This window comes from Dendrobates tinctorius, unplaced genomic scaffold (assembly GCF_039654945.1).
Source record: "Dendrobates tinctorius isolate UK_male_01 unplaced genomic scaffold, ASM3965494v1 ptg000197l, whole genome shotgun sequence".
Classification (NCBI taxonomy): domain Eukaryota; kingdom Metazoa; phylum Chordata; class Amphibia; order Anura; family Dendrobatidae; genus Dendrobates; species Dendrobates tinctorius.
Window position 1 is genome coordinate 2,088,434 of NW_027361864.1, and position 22,772 is coordinate 2,111,205.

The 22,772-nt window shown below is 44.0% G+C and overlaps 1 protein-coding gene across 3 annotated transcripts in view; it reads right to left on the reverse strand.

Annotated features, from left to right (window-relative positions):
* Positions 1-22,772, reverse strand: part of PHF24 (PHD finger protein 24) — a 219,950-nt gene that overhangs the window by 144,527 nt on the left and 52,651 nt on the right. The window contains exon 1 of one of the 3 annotated variants that reach the window (XM_073553110.1): positions 4,012-4,237. The exons of the other annotated variants lie outside the window; for them this stretch is intronic. The gene's annotated coding sequence lies outside the window, so the exon portion shown is untranslated. Of the gene's footprint in view, positions 1-4,011; positions 4,238-22,772 lie in introns of those variants that run through there. 3 annotated transcript variants of the gene reach the window in all.

Consider the following 22,772-nt stretch of genomic DNA (forward strand, 5'->3'; position numbering starts at 1 on the left):
CAACTTGAGGGGTGCAGTTTTTAGAATGGTGTCACTTTTGGGTATTTTCTATCATATAGACCCCTCAAAGTGGCTTCAAATGTGATGTGGTCCCTAAAAATAAAATGGTGTTGTAAAAATGAGAAATTGCTGGTCAACTTTCAACCCTTATAACTTCCTAACAAAAAAAATTTTGGTTCCCAAATTGTGCTGATGTAAAGTAAACAGGTGGGAAATGTTATTTATTAAGTTTTTTGTGTGCCGTATCTCTGTGATTTAAGGGCATAAAAATTCAAAGTTGGAAAATTGCGAAATTTTCAAAATTTTCGCCAAATTTCCATTTTTTTCACAAATAAACGCAAGTTATATGAATGAAATTTTACCACTAACATGAAGTACAATATGTCATGAGAAAACAATGTCAGAATCACCAGGATCCATGGAAGCGTTCCAGAGGTAACCTCATAAAGGGACAGTGGTCAGAATTGTAAAAATTGGCCCGGGAGTTAACGTGCAAACCACCATTGGTAGTGAAGGGGCTAAAGAGGCCATGTTGTACTGCTTTAGGTTTATTCCACACAATTTCCTATCAAACTGAGAATGTAAGTAAGGCTGGAGTCACACATAGCGTATAAAAAAATCGGTTCGTTTTTCACGGACGAAAATTGCACAAATGTTTCATGAACAGTGATCCATATGTCATCCGTTTGCAATGCGAGGATGTGATTTTCTCGCTTCTAAGCATCCATGTGACATCAGTTTTGCGTCCGTATGGCAAGATTTTCTTGCCAGCTAGCAAAATGGACATATAATGGATCCCAATGACCCGTTATTTTAACACCTATATGTCCAAAATTTTACACACATTCTCTAATTATTAGTCAAAGACATATATACAGTGCCTTGCGAAAGTATTCGGCCCCCTGGAACTTTTCAACCTTTTCCCACATATCATGCTTCAAACATAAAGATACCAAATGTAAATTTTTGTTGAAGAATCAACAAGTGGGACACAATTGTGAAGTTGAACGAAATTTATTGGTTATTTTAAATTTTCGTGGAAATGCAAAAACTGAAAAGTGGGGCGTGCAATATTATTCGGCCCCTTTAACTTAATACTTTGTTGCGCCACCTTTTGCTGCGATTACAGCTGCAAGTCACTTGGGGTATGTCCAGGGGTGGATTAAGGGTAGCCAGGGCCCCGGGCTGTTCAGACTCTGTGGGCCCCCCGGGCATGTGACGGGGTCATCATTATAATTATTATTATGGAGCCTCCACACCGCTACCTGCATAGGAATTACAAGGCAGAAAGTACTAAGAGGTGAACTTCAACCCCAAGGACCAGTGAGCAGCACCTGTGTTCTACTGACTCCCCCCGTCACTTACTGATGGATTATCCCAAGTCCTAAGGAAAGCGAAAGCAAGTTTTCTGAACTCTCCCGCATTCCATCCCAGGCAGCGCTCATGTGACATGCTCGTGCCCTTAACTACAAGAGCCAATCACTCCGGTCTCCAAGGTAGCGAGAGGACGCTACGACCGAGGACAGCAGACAAACAGGTAGCCCCGCCCTCTGCGTGACATCACGTGAAAACTAGTTCGCTGGAGAAGAGCGTTTTGGCTTCAGTTGGCGGGCAGAGCTTGGCCTGCTCACTACACTTAAGGGAAGGGGTCTGTTCTCTGATGTCTGTCAACTCCATGGAGCTACTTATGAGCTTATTTTCTCCTTCACCTCTGATGTCTGATGAACTCCCTCTGCTGGTGAAAGGAGGTAGTGAAATTGATCTGGATGGGAAGAACCTGTCATCTGAACAGGTGGAGTGTGATTGGACATCCGGAATTTCTGAGTGGATATAAGCCAGCCGACGCCCTTGCAGGGTTGCTGGTGATCCTTTCTGCTCTGAGCTCTGGCATCCAGTTTAGTTCCTGTCTACTAAAAGCTAAGTTTTTGCTCTGCTATTTTTCCATGAGATTTTGTCTGTTTACTTAGTGTTTGTGTTCAGCCTGCCCTGGTTGGGACGGGCTGAACTCCATTTTTGTCTCTGATCAGTTGATCTCTTTGCTCTGTCTTCAGAATATACCTGAGTGCTGATATAGTGATTTTGAAGTCTAGTGACTTCAGGGCCTTTTCTATCAGACGTGTTGGACATTGTTTTTGGCAGGGTTTTTTTGCGGATTGCAGCCAGCATCTTTTCTGTCCTTTCCTATCTGGTTAGTTGGGCCCCATCGTTTGCTCAACTTGTCTTTCTGTCTGTGTTTGTGTTATCATCTGTTTTTCACCGACAATACATGTTGGGGGCTGTCTATTGCTTTGGGGTCTGCTCTGGGGCAGTTTAGATTTCCCCTTTCTTTCTTTAGGCTTATTTAGCTCTCCGGCTGTGACGAGGGGTCTAGGGCACCGTAGGAACCCCCCACGGCTACTGTTAGTTGTGGTGAATAGGATCAGGGGTCTGCAATCAGCTAGCTACCAACCTCTCCGGTTTTCTGGACTTAGCTTGTGTTTTTGTTTTTTCCTCCTCCGGTGACTCGTTCATAACACACAGTCATGTATCCAGTGGACTCTGTCAAGGTGAGAGCCCGGCAGGGGGGCGGGGCTGGGTGACAGATGTCATGGCCCTGTGCGTGGAGCATGGCTGTGACAGGACAGTGATGCACCATCACCTACTGTGTGTGCTCTCAGGGGCCCCCACAGGGTGACCAATGACGGCAAGAGTCCCACAGTGACAACGGCAGGACAGAGCTCAGAGCATACTTTACACAGCAATAAAACAACTCTGCAGTGAAGCAGAAAGTTGAAACAAAGCTAAAACCAGCCATTCTGAGACAGGAGAAGTTGCAGCTTCCCCTCACGCTATTATCTGCACATCCAGTGCTGCAGTCACCCAGGTGCCAAACGACTCAAACAAATATTAAATCCCCGGCTACGCTGTCCTCCTGTCAAACCCTCTGCAAACAAAGCTAACCTGGCCGCCAGAGCGCACAGGACGACGGGAGAGGTAGTTCTGTTTCCTGGTCTGTTCGTGCAGCCACAGCACTGACACAGAAGGGAGAGACTACAGCTCCCATCAGCCCTTTCAGACAATACGTTCACTGTCTATTTCAAAAACTATAACTCATCTCCCCAAAGACAAGCCCACATGTTACAGTATGTCAAATTACCACTCTTGGAAGAAAGATAAATTAAAAAATAAAACTTTAAGTTGGTTGTGACCATCAAGTTAAATGAAAACCTCATACCCAAAAAACTAAAGTAGAAAATGAGTGTGTCCACAGGGCTGATGACAATTAAGCTTCCCTTGTTTGTACAGGTCGGCAGCATTGGAGGAATTTAGCACGGGCTGTGCCATGGTAGAGCAGCCCAGAGTGTAATGGAGCTGCCACAAGACAGGCACGGTGTAAGGTAATGTTGGGGGCTCTGAGCTCAGCTGCCCCAGGACTGAGGCAGGACAGGCAAGGTGTGAGGTAATGTTGGGGGCTCCGAGCTCAGCAGCCCCGGGACTGAGGCAGGACAGGCACGGTGTGAGGTAATGTTGGGGGCTCCGAGCTCAGCAGCCCCGGGGCTGAGGCAGGACAGGCACGGTGTGAGGTAATGTTGGGGGCTCCGAGTCCAGCAGCCCCGGGGCTGAGGCAGGACAGGCACGGTGTGAGGTAATGTTGGGGGCTCTGAGCTCAGCTGCCCTGTGACTGACGCAGGACAGGCACAGTGTGAGGTAATGTTGGGGGCTCTGAGCTCAGATGCCCCAGGACTGAGGCAGGACAAGCCCAGTGTGAGGTAATGTCGGCGGCTCCGAGCTCAGCTGCCCTGTGACTGAGGCAGGACAGGCACAGTGTGAGGTAATGTCGGCAACACCGAGCTCAGGTGCTGGCGGTACATAACAGGACCCTGAGGAGACCTGTGCTCCTAGCACTGCAGCTGTGTATGGCAGCAGCTCTCCCGCGCACCGACCACAGTTACCTGCGCCGACATCCCCAGTCACACCAAGCGTAATACAGTCACCACTCCCGGTGGCTCCCACTCTCCTACAGGGACCTACCTGACCTGCGGAGCTCTCCCAGGGACATCGCGACACGCTCGTCCTTGTCGGTGTTCCCCTGAGTGTCCCCCGGCGGGGTGCCACGGTGCCCAGCTCTGCTGTCTATGGTACCGGTGCTGTCAGCAGTGTCGGGAGATCTCAGGGTCATTGGCACTTACAGGGGCTATGCCGGGGGTCCACATCACCGCAACCTCATCCCGGTGCTGCTGCTGGAAGATTGGGGTTTGCGGCAAAAGCAGATGAGCAGCGATCAGTCCCCAATATATACACACACACGTATCTAGTCGTGACATATGAAACCATGTTGCTGACACCGGAGTCCAGGTCCTCGCTACCTCCTGTACCAGACTCCGATAAGCCCTCTCTCCTGGCAGATGCTATGTCTCCCCAGCCGCATCACTGGTGATCGGAAGGTGAGGCTCCCCACAGCCCCGACTGTACACTCCCAGGCAGGTGCTTGGCAGCACACCCGCAACTCCTGCGTGCGACTTGTACCCGCATTCTTATTGGAGATCGCAGCGGTATGGAACTAGATCGTGCAAGTGACTTCCTATATAGTTGTTTTATTTAACATTAACAGTGTCGCATGTCACAGACGATCGCATGGGCATCTGAGATTCCTGCCTGCGGATTCCCATATGTAATGGGATTAATAATGATATTGCAGAAGTATGTACAGCTCTTGAACTTCTCCCATATGTAACAATCGCATCAGTTATACACCAGGCTTGCCTGCCTCCCAGGTAATGGACTAATATCGTATGTCACAGACGAGCAGCAGATTGCATCGGCACATGCAGTTTGTGCATGCAACCTTCCACATGCCTAGTGTCAGAGGGCTCGCAGGCTCCTCGCCCAGCGCGGCCACCTAGCAGCTGGCAGGACATAGCAGCATCCCCGGCTGTCTAGGAGCAGACATGAAGCCTGCGTAGCGGCGGCGGCCGGCTGTCCTCACACAACCCCTGCCCTATACAGTGGAGGGCTCATACATACATGCAGAGCACCTCCTCGCTCAGTACCCGGGCTCCATGGCTCCTTGCAGCAGTAACTTTTGTTTGTGTGTGGCGAGCGTAGTCATTTCAACTCGTGACCTCCCCATTCCCAGTGATGTGCGAGCTGCTGCTGCCGCCTCCCTCCCCCCTTCTGTGATCTCCTCCACTGTCTGTCCCTCCCCATATCTGGCAGTGACAGATTATAATGAGGTCAATTCACAGGGCTGGTGGGCCCCCCACACCACTGGGCCCTGGGCTACCGCCCAGATTGACCTCATTATAATCCGCCACTGGGTATGTCTCTATCAGTTTTGTACATCGAGAGACTGAAATTTTTGCCCATTCTTCCCTGGCAAACAGCTCGAGCTCAGTGAGATTTGATGGAGATCATTTGTGAACAGCAGTTTTCAGCCCTTTTTCCCAGATTCTCGATTGGATTCAGGTCTGGACTTTGACTTGGCCATTCTAACACCTGGATATGTTTATTTGTGAACCATTCCATTGTAGATTTTGCTTTATGTTTGGAATCATTGTCTTGATGGAAGAAAAATCTCCGCCCCAGTCTCAGGTCTTTTGCAGACTCCAACAGGTTTTCTTCAAGCATGGTCCTGTATTTGGCTCCGTCCATCTTCTCATCAATTTTAACCATCTTCCCTGTCCCTGCTGAAAAAAAGCAGGCCCAAACCATGATGCTGCCACCACCATGTTTGACAGTGGGGATGGTGTGTTCAGGGTGATGAGCTGTGTTGCCTTTACGCCAAACATATCGTTTGGCATTGTTGCCAAAAAGTTCGATTTTGGATTCATCTGACCAGAGCACCTTCTTCCACATGTTTGGTGTGTCTCCAAGGTGGCTTTTTGCAAACTTTAAATGACACTTTTTATGGATATCTTTGAGAAATGGCTTTCTTCTTGCCACTCTTCCATAAAGGCCAGATTTGTGCAGTGTACAACTGATTGTTGTCCTATGGACAGACTGTCTCACCTCAGCTGTAGATCTCTGCAGTTCATCCACAGTGACTATGGGCCTCTTGGCTGCATCTCTGATCAGTCTTCTCCTTGTTTGAGAAGAAAGTTTAGAGGGACGGCCGGATCTTGGTAGATTTGCAGTGGTATGATACTCCTTCCCTTTCAATATGATCGCTTGCACAGTGCTCCTTGGGATGTTTAAAGTTTTGGAAATCATTTTGTATCCAAATCCGGCTTTAAACTTCTCCACAACAGTATCTCGGACCTTCCTGTTGTGTTCCTTGGTCTTCATGATGCTCTCTGTGCTTCAAACAGAACCCTGAGACTATCACAGAGCAGGTGCATTTATACGGAGACTTGATTACACACAGGTGGATTATATTTATCATCATTAGTCATTTAGGACAACATTGGATCATTCAGAGATCCACAATGAACTTCTGGAGTGAATTTGCTGCACTGAAAGTAAAGGGGCCGAATAATATTGCACGCCCAACTTTTCAGTTTTTGAATTTCCACAAAAATTTAAAATAACCAATAAATTTCGTTCAACTTCACAATTGTGTTCCACTTGTTGTTGATTCTTCACCAAAAATTTACATTTGGTATCTTTATGTTTGAAGCATGATATGTGGGGAAAGGTTGAAAAGTTCCAGGGGGCTGAATACTTTCGCAAGGCACTGTAAATCTAAATGAAATCAAATGGTTTACTGAATGTAAACCATGTGTCATTTCATGTCAGGTTCTGTAATGATTTTACAGAAGCCAGCAATTGAATTTTAAATGATTCTGCTATATATATATATATATATATATATATATATATATATATCTGAAATATAAATATATATACAGTATATATACAGTATATATATATATATATATATATATATATATATATAAATCAAAAAAAGGGCAGCACTACCAAAATTAAATAGTTGGTGCAAAACCTATTCAGCAGTGTCCAAACAGCCAAATTAACAACGGTAAAAAAAAATAGGCAGCACTCAAATTAAATGTGAAAAAAAGTGGATACTTTACTGATCCTCCAGTGGCAACGTTTCAACGGTGACCCGTCTTTATCAAGGCTTGATAAAGACGGGTCACCGTTGAAACGTTGCCACTGGAGGATCAGTAAAGTATCCACTTTTTTTCACATTTAACTTGAGTGCTGCCTATTTTTTTTACCTATATATATATATATATATATATATATATATATACTGTATATACTGATCAAAATTATAAAGGGAACACTATTCCATTTGCAACAGGTTGTTTGTGTTCCCTTTATTTCTTTGAGCAGTATATATATATATATATATATATGTGTGTTAATGACATATATATTTATATATATATATATATATATATACACATATACACATATATACACACACACACTATGTGTATACATGTATTCTATCTATTCTTTATTAACATGTCAGTGTGATTTTACTGTATCGCGCACTGAATTTTCTAAAGGACACCGATGCGTATTTCTCGCAAGTCACACGTCTGGTCCGTGTGTAATCCATATTTTTCTCGCCCCCATAGACTTGCATTGGTGAGTCTCGGGCGTAATACGGTGCAAATCGCAGCATGCTGCGTTTTCCTCTGCACGTATAATACGGGCGAGAAAAAAATCGGATGATGGGAGCTGCCCCATAGATTAACATTGGATCGAGTGCTATGCGATTCTTTCTCGCATAGCACTCATCCGTATTTCTTGCTAGTGTGACTCCGGCCTTAGTTTCGCATCCATAGGTAGTAGGACATATATTTACTGCTCTATGCCATCATACGTGTCAAAAGCGTTTAAAAAAAATAAGTTAGATGACCATTTCAAGTTTATTACAGAAACACATGAAATTTATGAGTTTTCTTGTGATTCTACGAGGACCTAATATCTATTCTCATGATGTAGCACCAGCGTCCCTGCACACTGCCCTCTTCCCTGGCAAGGACACTGAATCACTCATCCCCTTGTCCTTATCCCACACCTTCCCCTGCTTCCTTGTTGGCTGCCGCCTGGGGTGCGCACGCCATCCTAAAGTGTCCCCAGGCTGGGAGACACTTATTATTTAAGGCACCTCCATCTGCATGGAGGTGCCTGCACAGCATTGTTAGTCTGTTCCTAAACACGATTGATAGTTCTCAGGTCTCTGTCCGCTAGTCCTTCTAGTATCTGTCCATTCCCAACCACCTTGCTACTACTTGCCTTGTCAGTCTGTATTTAAACCGGTTCCACCTGCACCTGACTTGCTAGTCTGTACATCAGCTGGACCCGCCTACACCTGTCGTGCTAATCTGTATTACAATTGGACCTGCCTGCACCAGCGTTACCAGTGTGTACATCAGCCGGACCCACCTGCACCTGCCATGGCAATCTGGATATCAGCCTGACCTGCCAGCACTTGCCGTGCACTTGCTGTATATCAGCCGCACCAGTTCGCGCCTGCCAGTGCCTGCTTGCATCAGCTATCCTTTCCCTTTGGGCCGATCCAGCTGTCAGTCCCTTCGGGGTCTGCTGCCGTACGTCCGTGGTTTGTCCTGTCCTACGTCAGTGGCTCTAGTGAAGAAAAGTCAGGTGCCCATCTAGTCACGCACCTCCATGCTCTCCTCGGACCACGGCACACTGGTTCCACCATTCCTGTTACGCACGACTTTAAATCAACACTGTCACTTGCAGTTCCATTGCCAAGCTCCTGATGTGCTGTTGACTTTTAGGGTAGCGACCTACACTAGAGAAAAAGCTATCTTTTTTTCTTTCTCGGTAAGAGCTAAGTTGCATATTCTTTTTCCAAGCATCATTGCTTAGCCTGTGAAACTCCCTATGCCAGCTGGCGTCTACATAAGGAAATGTTCCTCTCCTCCCCCCATAGATCAAAAAATACTCTGTTCTATTTATGAGGGCATTTGGATCCAAGCACACATTTCTCTCATTCTCATAAGATTAATACTATACAAATAACCTCTTCAGAAAGATAGAGGATGAGAATTCTAATGCCACCTATTGGATTTAGCAACCATAAAAATCAATATCGATCACTTAAATGAGCCTTGCCACGTGACATGTTAAGACGCTAAACCAGAAATTCCATTTGCAAGCACATGTTTCGGGGTATTCGCCCCTCATCAGTGTAAAGAAGAAACAACGGTTTGACTGGGTGAGAGACCTCTGACAGGGGATGTATGGGTTCAAAGTCAGAGTAGGAAGGCTTATAGGCCCACATTAAAATGATAAAACCTTAACTTACAATACCATTCTCAACCATTCTCCTACTTGTAGGATAACACAGCTACAAGTATATAATGTTCTCTATGTGCACTGGAATGAGGTTTACATTTTCTACTCTTCTCAAGTCTAACTGTTGGATAGAAAAAATAAACAGTTTTGGAAGACAATGTGGTGCTCCACCAATAGATAACATCAAAATTAAGGTAATATTTCTTCATCTGCAAATGAACAGCTCATAAATGTCAACTTTTTAAAATTCTACTCCTGGAATATTGAGAATACTGTAAGCTCAACTGAAGGAGATTCACTAAGTTCTTGGTGTATTTATAGGGTTATAGCCAAAATTTAGATTACAATTCTACAGGGTTCCAACATTCCCTACTTGTTCGGTGTCTGCACAGATCTTGATTTGGCGACTGTCATTCGTGGAATTATTGCTTTTTCACTAGTTATAATAGCTAACTTTAGGATGCAAAAAAACATAACCCAAAGCAAAATGGAAGGTCCCAGAGAGCTAACACGAAACATCAACAGAGCATAAATTGCGGGCCCGAAAGTAAACACAGTAATTAATAAAATATTGTATCAAGTAGAGGTTTAAAAGGAAAAATAAATGCATACAACCAGCACAGTAGACACAAAGACGTATTGATGGGTGAACCAACGAGGAACAGAGTGAACGTGTGTGAACCAACAAGGAACAGAGTGAACGTATGTTGGTGTAGTGTTGTAGTATACAAAAAAAAAATAAGTCAGTACAGAAATAAGTACACATGATTAGCATTAATCATTGCAGTGCCAAAAGATGAATTCCCTGTAGAAAAGAGTAAAAAAAACAAAAAACTGCTGCAATGGCAGAATATATTGGCTCTCTCATCAAACACAGTCGACGCGCCTATCTCAAATGCTTCGTCATTGCAGCATATACTTTTTTTTTACCCTTTCCTCCATGGAGTTAATGTTTGTGACACTCCAATTGTATATGCTAATCAATCATGTGTACCTGTAGAGGACCGTTCACCAAATTTTCATGTTGAACTGGCACATCATAGAATAGCGCCTTTTTTTTCTTTGACCTCTCCCTTGCAAAGATATTAACGATCAAATATTTGGCACCTAATGAGTTAACTAAAGTTAAGTCTGAGTGGATATCATCAGATAGTTTTCACTGGAGGGGCGTGTACTTCTGCCTTCTGTATGACACTGAGCAATCAAAAGCAAGCAGCAGCATAGAAGTGCAGAAGAACCTATGATGATATCATCAGGGTCTAATGGCCACAGTCCACTGATCCTGCCAGCCATCTGCAGCCTAAATAAGCACTTCACAATAGAGAGGTGAAGTTAAAAAAAAATGAAATTATTATATATTATATTCTGCTCTGCAGCCACTATTACAGATTGCATCATCACAGGTCCCTCTGCACTTCTACGTTGCTGCCTGCTCATGATTGGTCAGTGGTCATACAGGAGGCAGAAGTACACGCCCCCCCGAGTGAAAACTATTTGATAATTCGCACTTGGACTTAAGTACTAAAGTTAACCCATTAGGTGCCAAATATTCTATTACTAATATCTTCACAACGGAGAGGTGTAATTAAAGAAAGAAATTAAAACATTTCATTCCGCTCTGAAGCCACTATTACATTTTGTAAAAACGTGAAAAATTTGGTGAAAGATAAGTTTTAATTTGGTGCTTTTAGCTTTTTTAACACTATATGAATATATGTTCACTCTTGTAATTTGTGTCACTAAATCTTTATTTGTGTCTACTGTGTTGATTCTATGCACATATTTTGCCTTTTAAACCTATACTTAATTAAAGCTATATTTTATTCATTACCGTGTTTACTTTCAGTCCCACACAATAGGAGCTTAGCGAATTTACGAGGGATATGTCTACTGACAAAACCACTAACAGATCCCAGTAGCTAACAGCAGAATTATAAATGCAGCTCTGGGAAAGTAAACAGGGTCTTTATTATACACATTCAGTACAGGATAAGTAATGTATCTAGAAAATCACTCCTTTAAGGCCTCTTTCACACTTCAGTTTTTTGCATCAGTTATAATCCGCCAAAAAGGCGGACAAGCGGATCCGTTCTCAACTGATGTGAACGGATGGCACAGGATCCGTTTTTAGACGGATCCTGAAAATGAAGAAATTTAAAGGAATCGCTGGCCGGGAAGGAGAGAGAGAGAGAGAGAGAGAGAGAGAGAGAGAGAGAATTTTTTTTTTTTTTGTCCGGCACCCAGAAAGAAATTCGGGTTAAATCAGTGTTTGCAGGATCCGCCAGAGAAAAAAACGTTACAAGCTCCGTTTTGAAATTTTTGAGGATGGTGACGGACAGCAACTTTTGGCGGATCCTCACAAAAAACGGATGCAACGGACAGCAATCCGTCACAATCCGCCATTAATGCAAGTCAATGGGAAAAAAACGGATCCTCAAAAAAAATTTGAGGATCCGTTTTTTTTCAAAACCTGGCGGATTGTGACTGATTGTAAAAAACGGAAGTGTGAAAGAGGCCTAAGTAGACGTGGAAAATATCTGTGTATAAAGTATGAAATATGCTATAGATATTTTTGGTAGCACTCAACAATGGACAAGAAAATTCTAAGAAACGAGCTTTATACACACAAGAGACAACAAAGGATTCTGGTATTTGTCTACATTTGCTGAATTAAAAGGTTATTAAGTCTGTACAGCTTTACTTTATGACAGTGTATAGAGATAGGTTCACCAGCAGTCCTATGTAATATTCCAGGCTACACATCTGCTGACTTCAGTAGGGATTGTGTCTTAAGGGGAATCTGTCACCGCATTTTTGGCCTATGAGATGCAGCCACCGCCATCAGGGGCTTATCTACAGCATTCTGCAATGCTGTAGATAAGCCCCCGATGTAACCTGAAAGATAAGAAAAACGAATTAGATTATACTCACCGGGGGGCGTGGTCCGGTGCGGTGGGTGTCGCGGTCTGGTCCGGCGCCTCCCATCTTCTAGTGATGAAGTACTCCTTCTTACTTCTGCCGCGGCTCCTGCGCAGGCGTACTTTATCTGTCCTGTTGAGGGCAGTGTAAAGTACTGCAGTACGCAGGCGCCGGACCTCTCTGACCTTTACAGACACCTGCGCACTGCAGTAATCTGCTCTGCCCTAAATAGGGCAGGTAATATGAAGTCTGTGCAGGAGCCGCGGCTGAAGTAAAGAGGAGGACGTCATTGCTAGAATATGGGATGCGCCAGACCAGACCGCGACACCCATCGGACTGGACCCCCGTGTGAGTGTAATCTAACTTCTTTTTCTTATCTTTCAGATAAACATCGGGGGCTTATCTACAGCATTGCAGAATGCTGTAGATAAGCCCCTGATGGCGGTTGCCGCATCTTATAGGCCAAAAATGAGGTGACAGATTCCCTTTAAGGGATTGCACCCTCTGTGTGTGCGCAGCAATTTTTGGAGCTCCCATAAAAATGAATGCAGAGTTTTGAGCATGCAGAACCACCTCTGTATACCATGAGAGTATTCACTGGGGTCTCGTTCTAGAGAGATACTCGTTCTAGAGAGATTTTGGGTCCTTGTGAGGACCCTTTTATGGCATACACTCTTAATATGCAAAAAGTGTCCCAAATTGAAATACCAAAATGTTCTGCATTTCATTTATCTCACTGCCATGTCTGCATTTTATATATTTGGTGTAGTACTCCTCTTCAAATTACTTATAATAAATTCTTGGCAAACTTATGTAAATAGATGATGCTTAAGGGAACGTTCACCGACTGGGAGGTGATTGGGGGGTGTTCAGGAATATTGCTCGGCCATGTGGCTGTGGAAGGTATTCCTGTGTGAGTGAGTGAGGGGCTCTGTAAACATCTAAAATAGCAACCACAGGATTTGGACTAATGTCCCTATGTTGTAAATGAGCAACCACATGGGTAACAAGAACGTGCATGTAGGAAACTATCAGAATCCTCCCAACATGTGGGAGGGCATAAAAGCCTCCGTTTCCCATCTTCCAGGGTCAGTAGCAGAGGGAGCTGTGCATCCTAAAGAGTCTGAGATTTGTAGATGGGGACAGGCACATCAGAAATGATGGTGTACAACCTTACAGTAGGAAGATGGCCTCTGTGACTGTCCCACGCAAGGAAGTCCGGTCATCAATGAAAATAGAGTGACCACCATTTTGTGAGTGAAGAGATAGTCGAGGGGAGACCCGCAGTAGAAGACAAGTCAGTGGCAAAGAGTGTGAAAACTCATGACAGAGGTAAGTATTGTAGAACTGTGTGAGAAGAGACGACACTGAGGGCGGAAGTGCAACGTCTGAGAGAAGTGATTGGGGCCTCTGAGATTACAAGATGTCAGTGGATCCACAACACTAACCAGAAGTAGATCCAAGGTGGTGATTATCATTTGGGTGTTTCAGAGAAGAATGTGTGGGCACAGCCAGTATTGTGATGGTGAAGGAGAAGAGGCCACTGTCCATAATGTGAGGGTTTGTGTCGCCAAAAGAGGAGACATATGTGCAAGGGAGCCTGAAAGGGGTAGAGAGAATTAAAGGACTATTACTACCAAAATATTTAGCAAGGTTTAAGACTGTGTCCTCTCACAGAAGAAAAAGTGTTTTGTGCTGATGAGTCATCGCCTTCCCGTGTGGGCTCCCACATAATCACCCAGTCCTGATGTTACAAAGGGTGGTCCACTGTCTGAGGTGCCTCTTACGTTTGGTGGGTTCTAGTATGAGATGAGCTCCATGTTGGAGTCATGTTATGGAGGGGTGGAGGCAATTTCTTATTTTATTCTCTCTTACAGGGAGTTTTGGTAGTGGAACACATTATGTTCAGAGTTCGTGTTCACCTACCCATACGCAAACCGCTCTGGAAGTCACAAGTCAGATATTTTCAGTGCGCAAAGTGTGAATATCCTCACCTCTATAAAAAATTCTCTTCTAGGGATTTCCAGGTAGACAAGCAGCAGGATTACTAGAGGTAAAGAACCAGAATCATCTTATTATTTTCCTTAGTTTATCACAATAGCAGCTACATCCTTCTGTGGGAAAAGCTTATATGCTTGTGTCCCCATAAGAACATGTCCTGGACTTGAGCTCTGTCTTAATGTGGGTACATTCTCCTCAAAACAAACTTTTACACCAACAAGATTTATCATTTTACCAGTGCTGAAAAAAAAAGTTTGGATTTTAATATGGTGTTTGAAGACTCTATGTACGACCTGCAACACTAAGCTAGTGGCACACATGGATGTAAAATATAATGGTGGAACAGTAAGAGACCCTCTGATCACAGTATGGTTGTAATTGAGATCTCTCTGTATAGTAATAATAGTTCTGCTACTCCTGCATTTTATCTTCATGTCTTCTGTGATTGAGCTCAAGCTTGGGCCTCATTGGATTTTACAACAGGAGAATAATCCCAAGTATACCGCAAAAGTCCACCAAAGCTTGGTCCCAGTAGACATCCCTGAACATTCTTGCGTGTCGCCTGATTTGAATCACATAGAAAAATATTTGGAGGAATGTCAAGAATGTGGTGGCAGCACACAAACCCAAGAATATTCGTGAACTTGAGAACCATTGCCCATGAGGAATAGGATAAGATTTCTCAAGAACGCTGCCAGAAGCTGTTGTTAAGGGCTCACCTGATGTAGTGGATTCTGTAAAACAGCACGGACTAGAGGTAATGATGCAGCAGAGCTGAACTTTCTAGACAACATTGAGATCAGTGAAGACCAGTACAGCAGGGTATTAAGAGTGGCAGGATGGTAATGAGAGCGGTGAACATTAGATGCAGCAGAAGCAGATGTGTATGTAGATAGCACTGGGACATCGGCGACGTTAAGGTATCTTACTTGCAGAAGTATGGTTGTACACAGCAATAGCAGAAATGTATAAGACAACTGTTAATTTGCTTTCACATACAGTATTCAGTTACGCACAGGAATAGCAAAGATTTATAGGTAAACAGGTAACTTGCTTGCAGAGATGCAGTTACTCATAGGAATAGCAGAGTGGAAAATTTGGATAGCATAAGGACAGCAGAAACAAGCTTGTCAACATAATTTGACACTGCGGAGTGCAATAGAACCAAGAATAGTTATACTGAGCTGTTGGAAGTATTAGCTGGATTGCAGACAGGTACAGCTGAGAAGATAATTGGACATCAGGCCTGGAGCATAGTAAAAAGGAAGAACTCCAGGAAAAGCATGTGACAGCAGGATGCTATACTTCCTAAATAGTTGGATGGTATGCGGTTGTCTAAGCAAGCCTTGAAAGGCCTGGGATGATGACATCAGGGGTGACTGCCTTGTCTACCCCAGCCTGTTGTGATGTACAGCTGAGATAGCAGGCTGTAGGAGATGGATGTAAAACCTGGCCCTGGAACCGGGACAAGTAACACTTTCTGGCAATGCATCATATTTGCAGCAAGTCAAAACGGCCAAAGAGGCTCTGCTAAGTATAAAGATGATTCCCATGACGGCTGCAGTAGTCACTAAAAGATGGTGTTTAATTTGTAGCAACCACTTATTAGTGATGTTATTGAGCTATGTAAATTGTACTTGTTTGATAGGTTTATTGCAAACAACAGAACGTTTGTAAAATTTACTAACAAACTTAATTTGCAAAGGTGGTTCAATAATTTCGATCAAAACCTCAGATGTAATACAGATAGATAGATTAAACCATGTATTCTGCACGGCCAGCTTCACACAATTATTTCCGAATCTGACACTGAGGAGCTACAGGCACGGCCGACATCCTCTGGGGCCAGTCGAGATTAATGCCATGGAGGAAAAATTAGTACACTGTAATTAGTAGAAATCCTCTCATTAATGGGATAAGAATGTATTCATAGTCGTCATATAAAAGACAGAAAACTGCGTAGGTGGCAAGTGGATAAATGATGAACAACACTTAAGTAGTTGCCTTACAAGTTCTGGATGTCTAACTGAAAGTTCTAACTAGACTATAACGCTTGGTGTTTATTAACCAGACATTAATGATAAGTTTATTTGACAGTTGTGTATAATCCAGTACACTAATAATAATGGTGCTATCCAGAGTGTGACACAGTGGAGAGTCCGAACCTGGAGTCTGTCCGCAAAGCTACTGAGGATAATGTTAGGGACGGCGGAACGCACAAAGTATTAAATAACAGAAAGTGCGTTCGCCGCCTGGGGTCCACCGTGCAGAGGTGTTAAACTGCTGCTATATAATGGCAGACGCGCTATATGGCGGTATAGCACACGCAGGTTATACGTCACCCAATGTGCGCTGGCGAGCTCTGGTAACCTCACAGAAACTCCTAAGTTATAAACATAAATGCCGAGCCTGTTGACCTCACAGGTCTCAGCGGTGTGCACACATGGTATACGGTCACAGGACTAGGCCCAAGACTCAGGGTCAATGTCCGTCTAGACCTACCGTGCGTGTGGCGTTGCTACCACGGACGCCAATAAGTGCGGCTGACTGCAGCGCGGCGACTGACTCAGCCGCCACACGACAATGCCCAAGAGGGGGCGCACTGTCGGACGCTAGTGCTGTAAGATGTGAACCGTGGCCTGTAGCGCTGACTGGCGTTTGACTCTATGACTAAGTCCCTATCCACACAATAATATCAGAGGGAGGGGATCTTAATGAGTCATTCGCAGGCACATGCATCCGTCATCATTCATACAGGTAGCAAGTAGAGTCTATTCTAGCGCATGGCCGAGCAGCCATGCGGGCCTTTTATAGCCGTGCGCTTCCGGGACCTTTCAGATCTCTGAGATGGACCAATCAGATCAGGAGAAGGACCTGAGCTCGTGACTCCCGATCTCCACTGGGAGATAGTCTCGTGAGCATGCCCAGTAGCGCGGCGAGAGGACTTAGCCTCTGGAGTGGCTTGCTGCGGAGCAGGCTGCACTACTATTGCTTTTCCAGAGGTGGCAGCAACAACCAGACCCAGAGAACTGGTCTGAGCAGGGCGTCTGGATTGCTGAGATTGCTGTGCAGGTCCCTGAGAGGTTGGAGGGGAATGGGAGACCGCTGGCTGCATGGCTCTGGATTCCTGCTGTGCAGCTGCAGGAACCCAATGCCTAACAGATAAAGCCCTCGGAACCAGTCAGAAAGCTCCAAAACTCCATCGTTCTCGTAGCTGAGGCATGTAAGATGTGTAATACCTCCTGTGTGTGTCTTCATGTGGATGGTGGTATAGACTCTGGTGTCCAGTTTTGTTGTGAGCACAACTTCTGTACCTAGTCTACTGAAATACAGTTATGTAGTGACCCCAGCGTGTCATTTCCTAGGGTCCAGTGTATGGCACCATTGTTCCTGCTGTCTAGTGATTTGATGTTAGAAGTTTATATCTTTAGGGTCTCTAAACTCTATTCGTTTGTTGTCCGAGAGTCCATATTTCTTTGCTCTGCCAAATCCAATTATCAGCATTAACAATATCAACGTTCAATGTTTAGTAGTGCCGCTGCTGAGTACTGCAGTACATTTACTTGAATGGGAGATAATGTGCAGTACTTGACAAATTTGGACAATAACACGATATCGGGATGTGCTGCTGTAATGAAAAATTCTTAGGACCAAGATGAGCAGAAAGGGTTTAATTTTCAAAAATGCGTTTCAACGCTGGACTAGCGTAAAAAAAAAACAATTGCATATCACGTGTTCAATTGCATGGGGTTTAAAAAGGCTGGAGGTGCAACTGAAACTGAAAAAAAGACCCTAGTGCAGCATTGAAACGTGTTATGGTAATAAAGAGAGGTCAACTCATCTTGGTCCTAAGGATTCTTCATAACAGCAGCACAATCGGATATCGTGTTATTGGCCAAATTGGTCAACGATCCTGGAGGAGATCATCCCCCAGCCACGAGGCAGCAGCTGATATTTTCAGGTGTTCATAGGAGTTGTGCCTGCACACAACCTGCTCATGTGAGAACCTTTCTTTTACTTTCCTTGCCCTCAAAAGGGCATCACCTGATGGTCTTAGGCACTTTTATTCCCCTACAGTTTTTTTTTTATCAAAGTGGTGCACTTGGCAGAAGCCACTGACCCGCTGTATCCACCCCATACAACGCTTAGTTCCAACCACTGCCAGACAATTTTCTAGCTGATTGGTGGAAGTTCCAAGTGTTAGACTCCCGCCAATCTCCTACTGATGACCTATCATATGGATAAAGTAGTTTATTCCTGGACAGCCAGGATATCCAGTACACTGAACATTTGGTCAACTATTTCATCCATGAAGTAGAGGACATCACTCATCATACCATATGCTTCTCTTCTCCTTGCTATTCCCACTGCTTCATTACTCTTATTCCTCCCAGTCTCAGGAGGGATCCACTTTCACATGCTGGGCAGCAGATCATGCATTGTCTCAGTTGTGGATTTGTGTTGTATGTGTAGACGGAGTAATTATAACATTACCTTGTATCTTTTATTAGAGGAGCACAGTTGCAAATAGAGGCAATGTATGACTGCATTGAGATGGGAAGAGAAATCATGGAAACAGCAAGCTCTCGTCAAGTACAATCAGCTAAGCAGCACAGACACAGGCAAGATTTAACCATCTTTTTCTCAAGAGGCTTAGTCACATCAAAAGATGGAAATAGAAGTTTCCATGATAACGACACCTTCCTTGAAGATGTAAACCTTGTCAACCATGTTACTTAATGTGAATTCAGTCCAAAAATTGTGTGCCATCAGCTGGCCCAACACGCCAGTGATAATTTTTCAGCAGGTGCTCGTTGGCATTACAGTGACATAAAGCTAACTGATAAGAAAAGATCATTAGATTGTGCAGATCCAAAGATAATTAGAAGGCCACATTGCTGGCAGTCACTAATCAGATGAGGGATAACAGCTGAGGCCACAAGTAGAAGATGTAGAGAATGAGAGGACACAGAATCAAGACCAAAGTTGTCTATTGAACATGCCCTAACATCTTAGATAGCTGTCAGCTGATGCCACATATGACCATCAAGTCATCAACTATCTCTTACGTCTCAGCCATGATAATTCAATGAGAAGAGTGGAGTAAATGCCCTTATACATATTAGACTAATTTTGGCTAAATCAACAGGTTTGGACGACTGTCTAATAAGTATGGGGGTGCCGGTCAACTGATCATCGGGAAAGATGATGTTCAGACATGTCCAATTTCGGATTGTCGATCACATTGTTCTACCGGGGATGAGCCGCAGGGTAATGTGTCAATTGTCGGCTTTCTCATACACCACACAGGAGCGGTCATCCGAATGAGAGTTCCATGTGTATGGGAGAGTCAACTCAGATGGCTGCTGGATGAACAATGTGGCCATCTATTGTGACCAGCTTCAGTCACTGCCAAAAGCCACTGTTGGCGGTTCATCTCCCAGGAGCACAGAAAGATTGATCGAGCATTGACATTCAAACTGCCCATTCCCTATCTCTACCAGCATCATCTGAAAGTTGTGAGATCATGATATCTATTTGTTAGTAGAAGATCCAACTGAAATTAGTAGGTCTGGACGACTTTAATCACGTGTATGCGGGCCATTAAGGGGTTTTTAAATGGGTAAAACTGTAAAGTGCTTACAAAAACAAGCACTTACCCTTTATTAAAAATCCTTTCTAGATTGTTAATTCTGTAGGGTCTATTACATACCCAAGATTACCACACACTTGCGAGGTGGCCATTCCCCTAGGCAAGGACCACTCGATTACTCTCTGTAGTCTAAATATGGTAGGTTTGCAAAGCATGCATTGAAGCTGGTCAACCTCAGTATCCCTTCACTCTTCTGGGATGAGGGACAATGGATTTCGAGGCAAAGCTACATGGGTATGTATGGGAAAAATCACAGTTTGGGCAAGGAGCTCAGTCACACAATAGCACACTGGCCCGTGGCAAGCAGGAAACTGAAATGTAAGAAAGTGGTGCACTACTGGACATAAAGTAGGAACACAATAAGGGGTTTGTACCAAGATGTGAAGTTATCCTCTTCCATAGGATAGGAGATAACTTTGTGATTCCTTTGAGTTTACTTGTTGGGACACCCACCAATTCTGAGAAGGAAGCGGTGGTCGAGCAAGTGCATCTCTGCCCCATTCATTCTCAATGGGACTGCACAAGATAGGAATAACTTAACATCCTGGTACAAACCCTTTAAATCTTCGGCATAGTACCCCCACATGTGTATATATTAATATGTATTATGATGAAATATTATGGGTTTTACTTTAGATCTCTCAAGTTTGGGTATTTGTAATGTTTCTGCTATGGAAAAAATATAGACAAGCAAATTGTCCTAATGCAATGTGTCAAATTTGTGGAAATTCGCTGGATCTTTCCACAAATCAACATAAAAAGGCCAACCTTCATTTTACACAAAGCAGAAGATTGCATCAGTGAGGGAAGGCTCAAGTAATCCCTCACAGTTATCACATCACATGGCATAGAACAGCCAATCAGGTGGGACTATGATAGCCTGTATAAAAGTAGATGCAGGGAATGCAGCAGGTATTTCATAGTGAATCTGGACAGTGGAAGCTCACAGCTGAGCAAAAGTGATTAGGAGAGACAATGTTACACATGTGTTTTCATGTACATTGGAGGCTCTGCAGTACTTGACATTTGCAGCAATTTCCGCAAGATTCTCAATACTTGAGATTTCGCAGAGGAAAAAACTATCAATGTAGACAAGCAATTCAGATCCATCCACAATCTAATCATAATGCCCCAAGCCCCAACACATTTCAATATCACTTTTCAGTACAGTGGATTCCTTCCCTGCCACACACCGACACCGAAGCACAGATGGTACATCCATTACACAAATACCTAAAGTGAGAACAGACAGCAGAAGGAAAAGAATAACTTTTCACAGGCTTCTTGTGATCTCACCATAGATCCAAAGCAATCAGAAGTGGGATTCTCTCCTCCGCAATTTCAGGTAAATGACGTATCGAATATCCTAATAATTCGTAGCTCACTTCATATTGGAGCTTGTATGTTCTCCCCGTGTTTTCATGGGTTTCCTCCGGGTTCTCCGGTTTCCTCCCACATTCCAAAGACATACTGATAGGGATTCAAGATTGTGAGTCCCATCGGTGACAATGATGATAATGTATGTAAAGCGCTGTGGAATTAATCGCGCTATATAAATGAGTAAAATAAATAAAATATACATTGTAACTCAAACACCAAAAACATTGGCCAACGTTTTGGTTTTTCAACGATCTGTCAAAATATCAGCGGTGGATCAAACTAGGTCAAACTCATGAAGAAGGTCACACGTCTTAATAAATTTAGCAGGATTGGGACACGACATAAACGTATATAACCGCCTTTTCTTAGATATTATATTTATGAGAAACATGCAGAGCAAAATGGAGAGGGGGTTGTACTGTAGATGGGAGAACTCTTTCAGTTTTGAGTACGGTAATCTGAGTTTTTCATTTATCTCAACAACAAACAAATTTTTTTAATGCAGAAAATGAAAAGTATTAAAATCACCTTTTTTGGATCGATTTTTATTTTAACTGACCTTTGTTATCATTGACTTAGATCAGCGATTTCTATCCTTTATAACACTAGGGGACCTCTGGGAAAAAAAAATGATTTCTGTGAAAATACTACGAATTAAGTATATATATACATTATATATATTGTAGTGCAGCACTCACTGCGTGTTGGGGGACACTCGCTTGGCAGCGCATTAAAGTAGTCAGGCACGGTTTTTCACACAAAACAATCCATACGGTATATTTAAACGTCAAAACCACTCCGTAAGCCAGGTTGCACATTACCAGCTTACACAGTCCATTACTTCATCACGTATGGCTTTATACAGCATTCACTAGTCACGCCAGACTCTCTCCAGTCACCAGGTGACAGCACAGTTCAGTAACAGACCATTGTCAATGCATAGTTCTTTCCCCATACCCGGGGTTACCTCTCAGGAGCTCCTGCTCCACAGGCTGACTCCTCGTCAGTCCAAAGTCCTCAACAGGACAGCGTCTTTCTCAGTGTGGGGCCGTCCCAGGCTTCGCACACACATCTGGCCTGTCCGGGTGCTCTTCAGGACGTTTGTCCAACACCCTGGCCACCAGGTCCAAAGTCTCACCACATGCTCCAGTAATCCAATCCTACTCCCAAGGATCTTCCAACACAGACCTTCCAGGACTTTGCACCATGAACCATTCAGGTACACACACTCTGACCATGTGACCAGACCTCTGTCACCTTTTATGGTTGTAACCAACTCCATGGATGGGCGGTGCATGTGTGGTTAGTCAATTCCCTTCCAGCTCAGAGAGACTAACCCTATAAGCCGCCCTTATAAGTAATGCACAACAAATACTTGTGGAGCTATAAGTCCCAGTATAACCATATAATTTTGGGTTTACAGCGCAGAGAACCTCTGCGACACATACCAGCCATTTACAACAATGCCAGTCCCTAATTCACCATCAGAATTATAACTCCAAGCGCATCCTGAAGCTCATACACAGCGCCCTGTAGCTGTTGTGGGAAGAAGGGCCCCCCACGAGTGTCTGGGCAGGAACCAAGGGGATCGTCACCT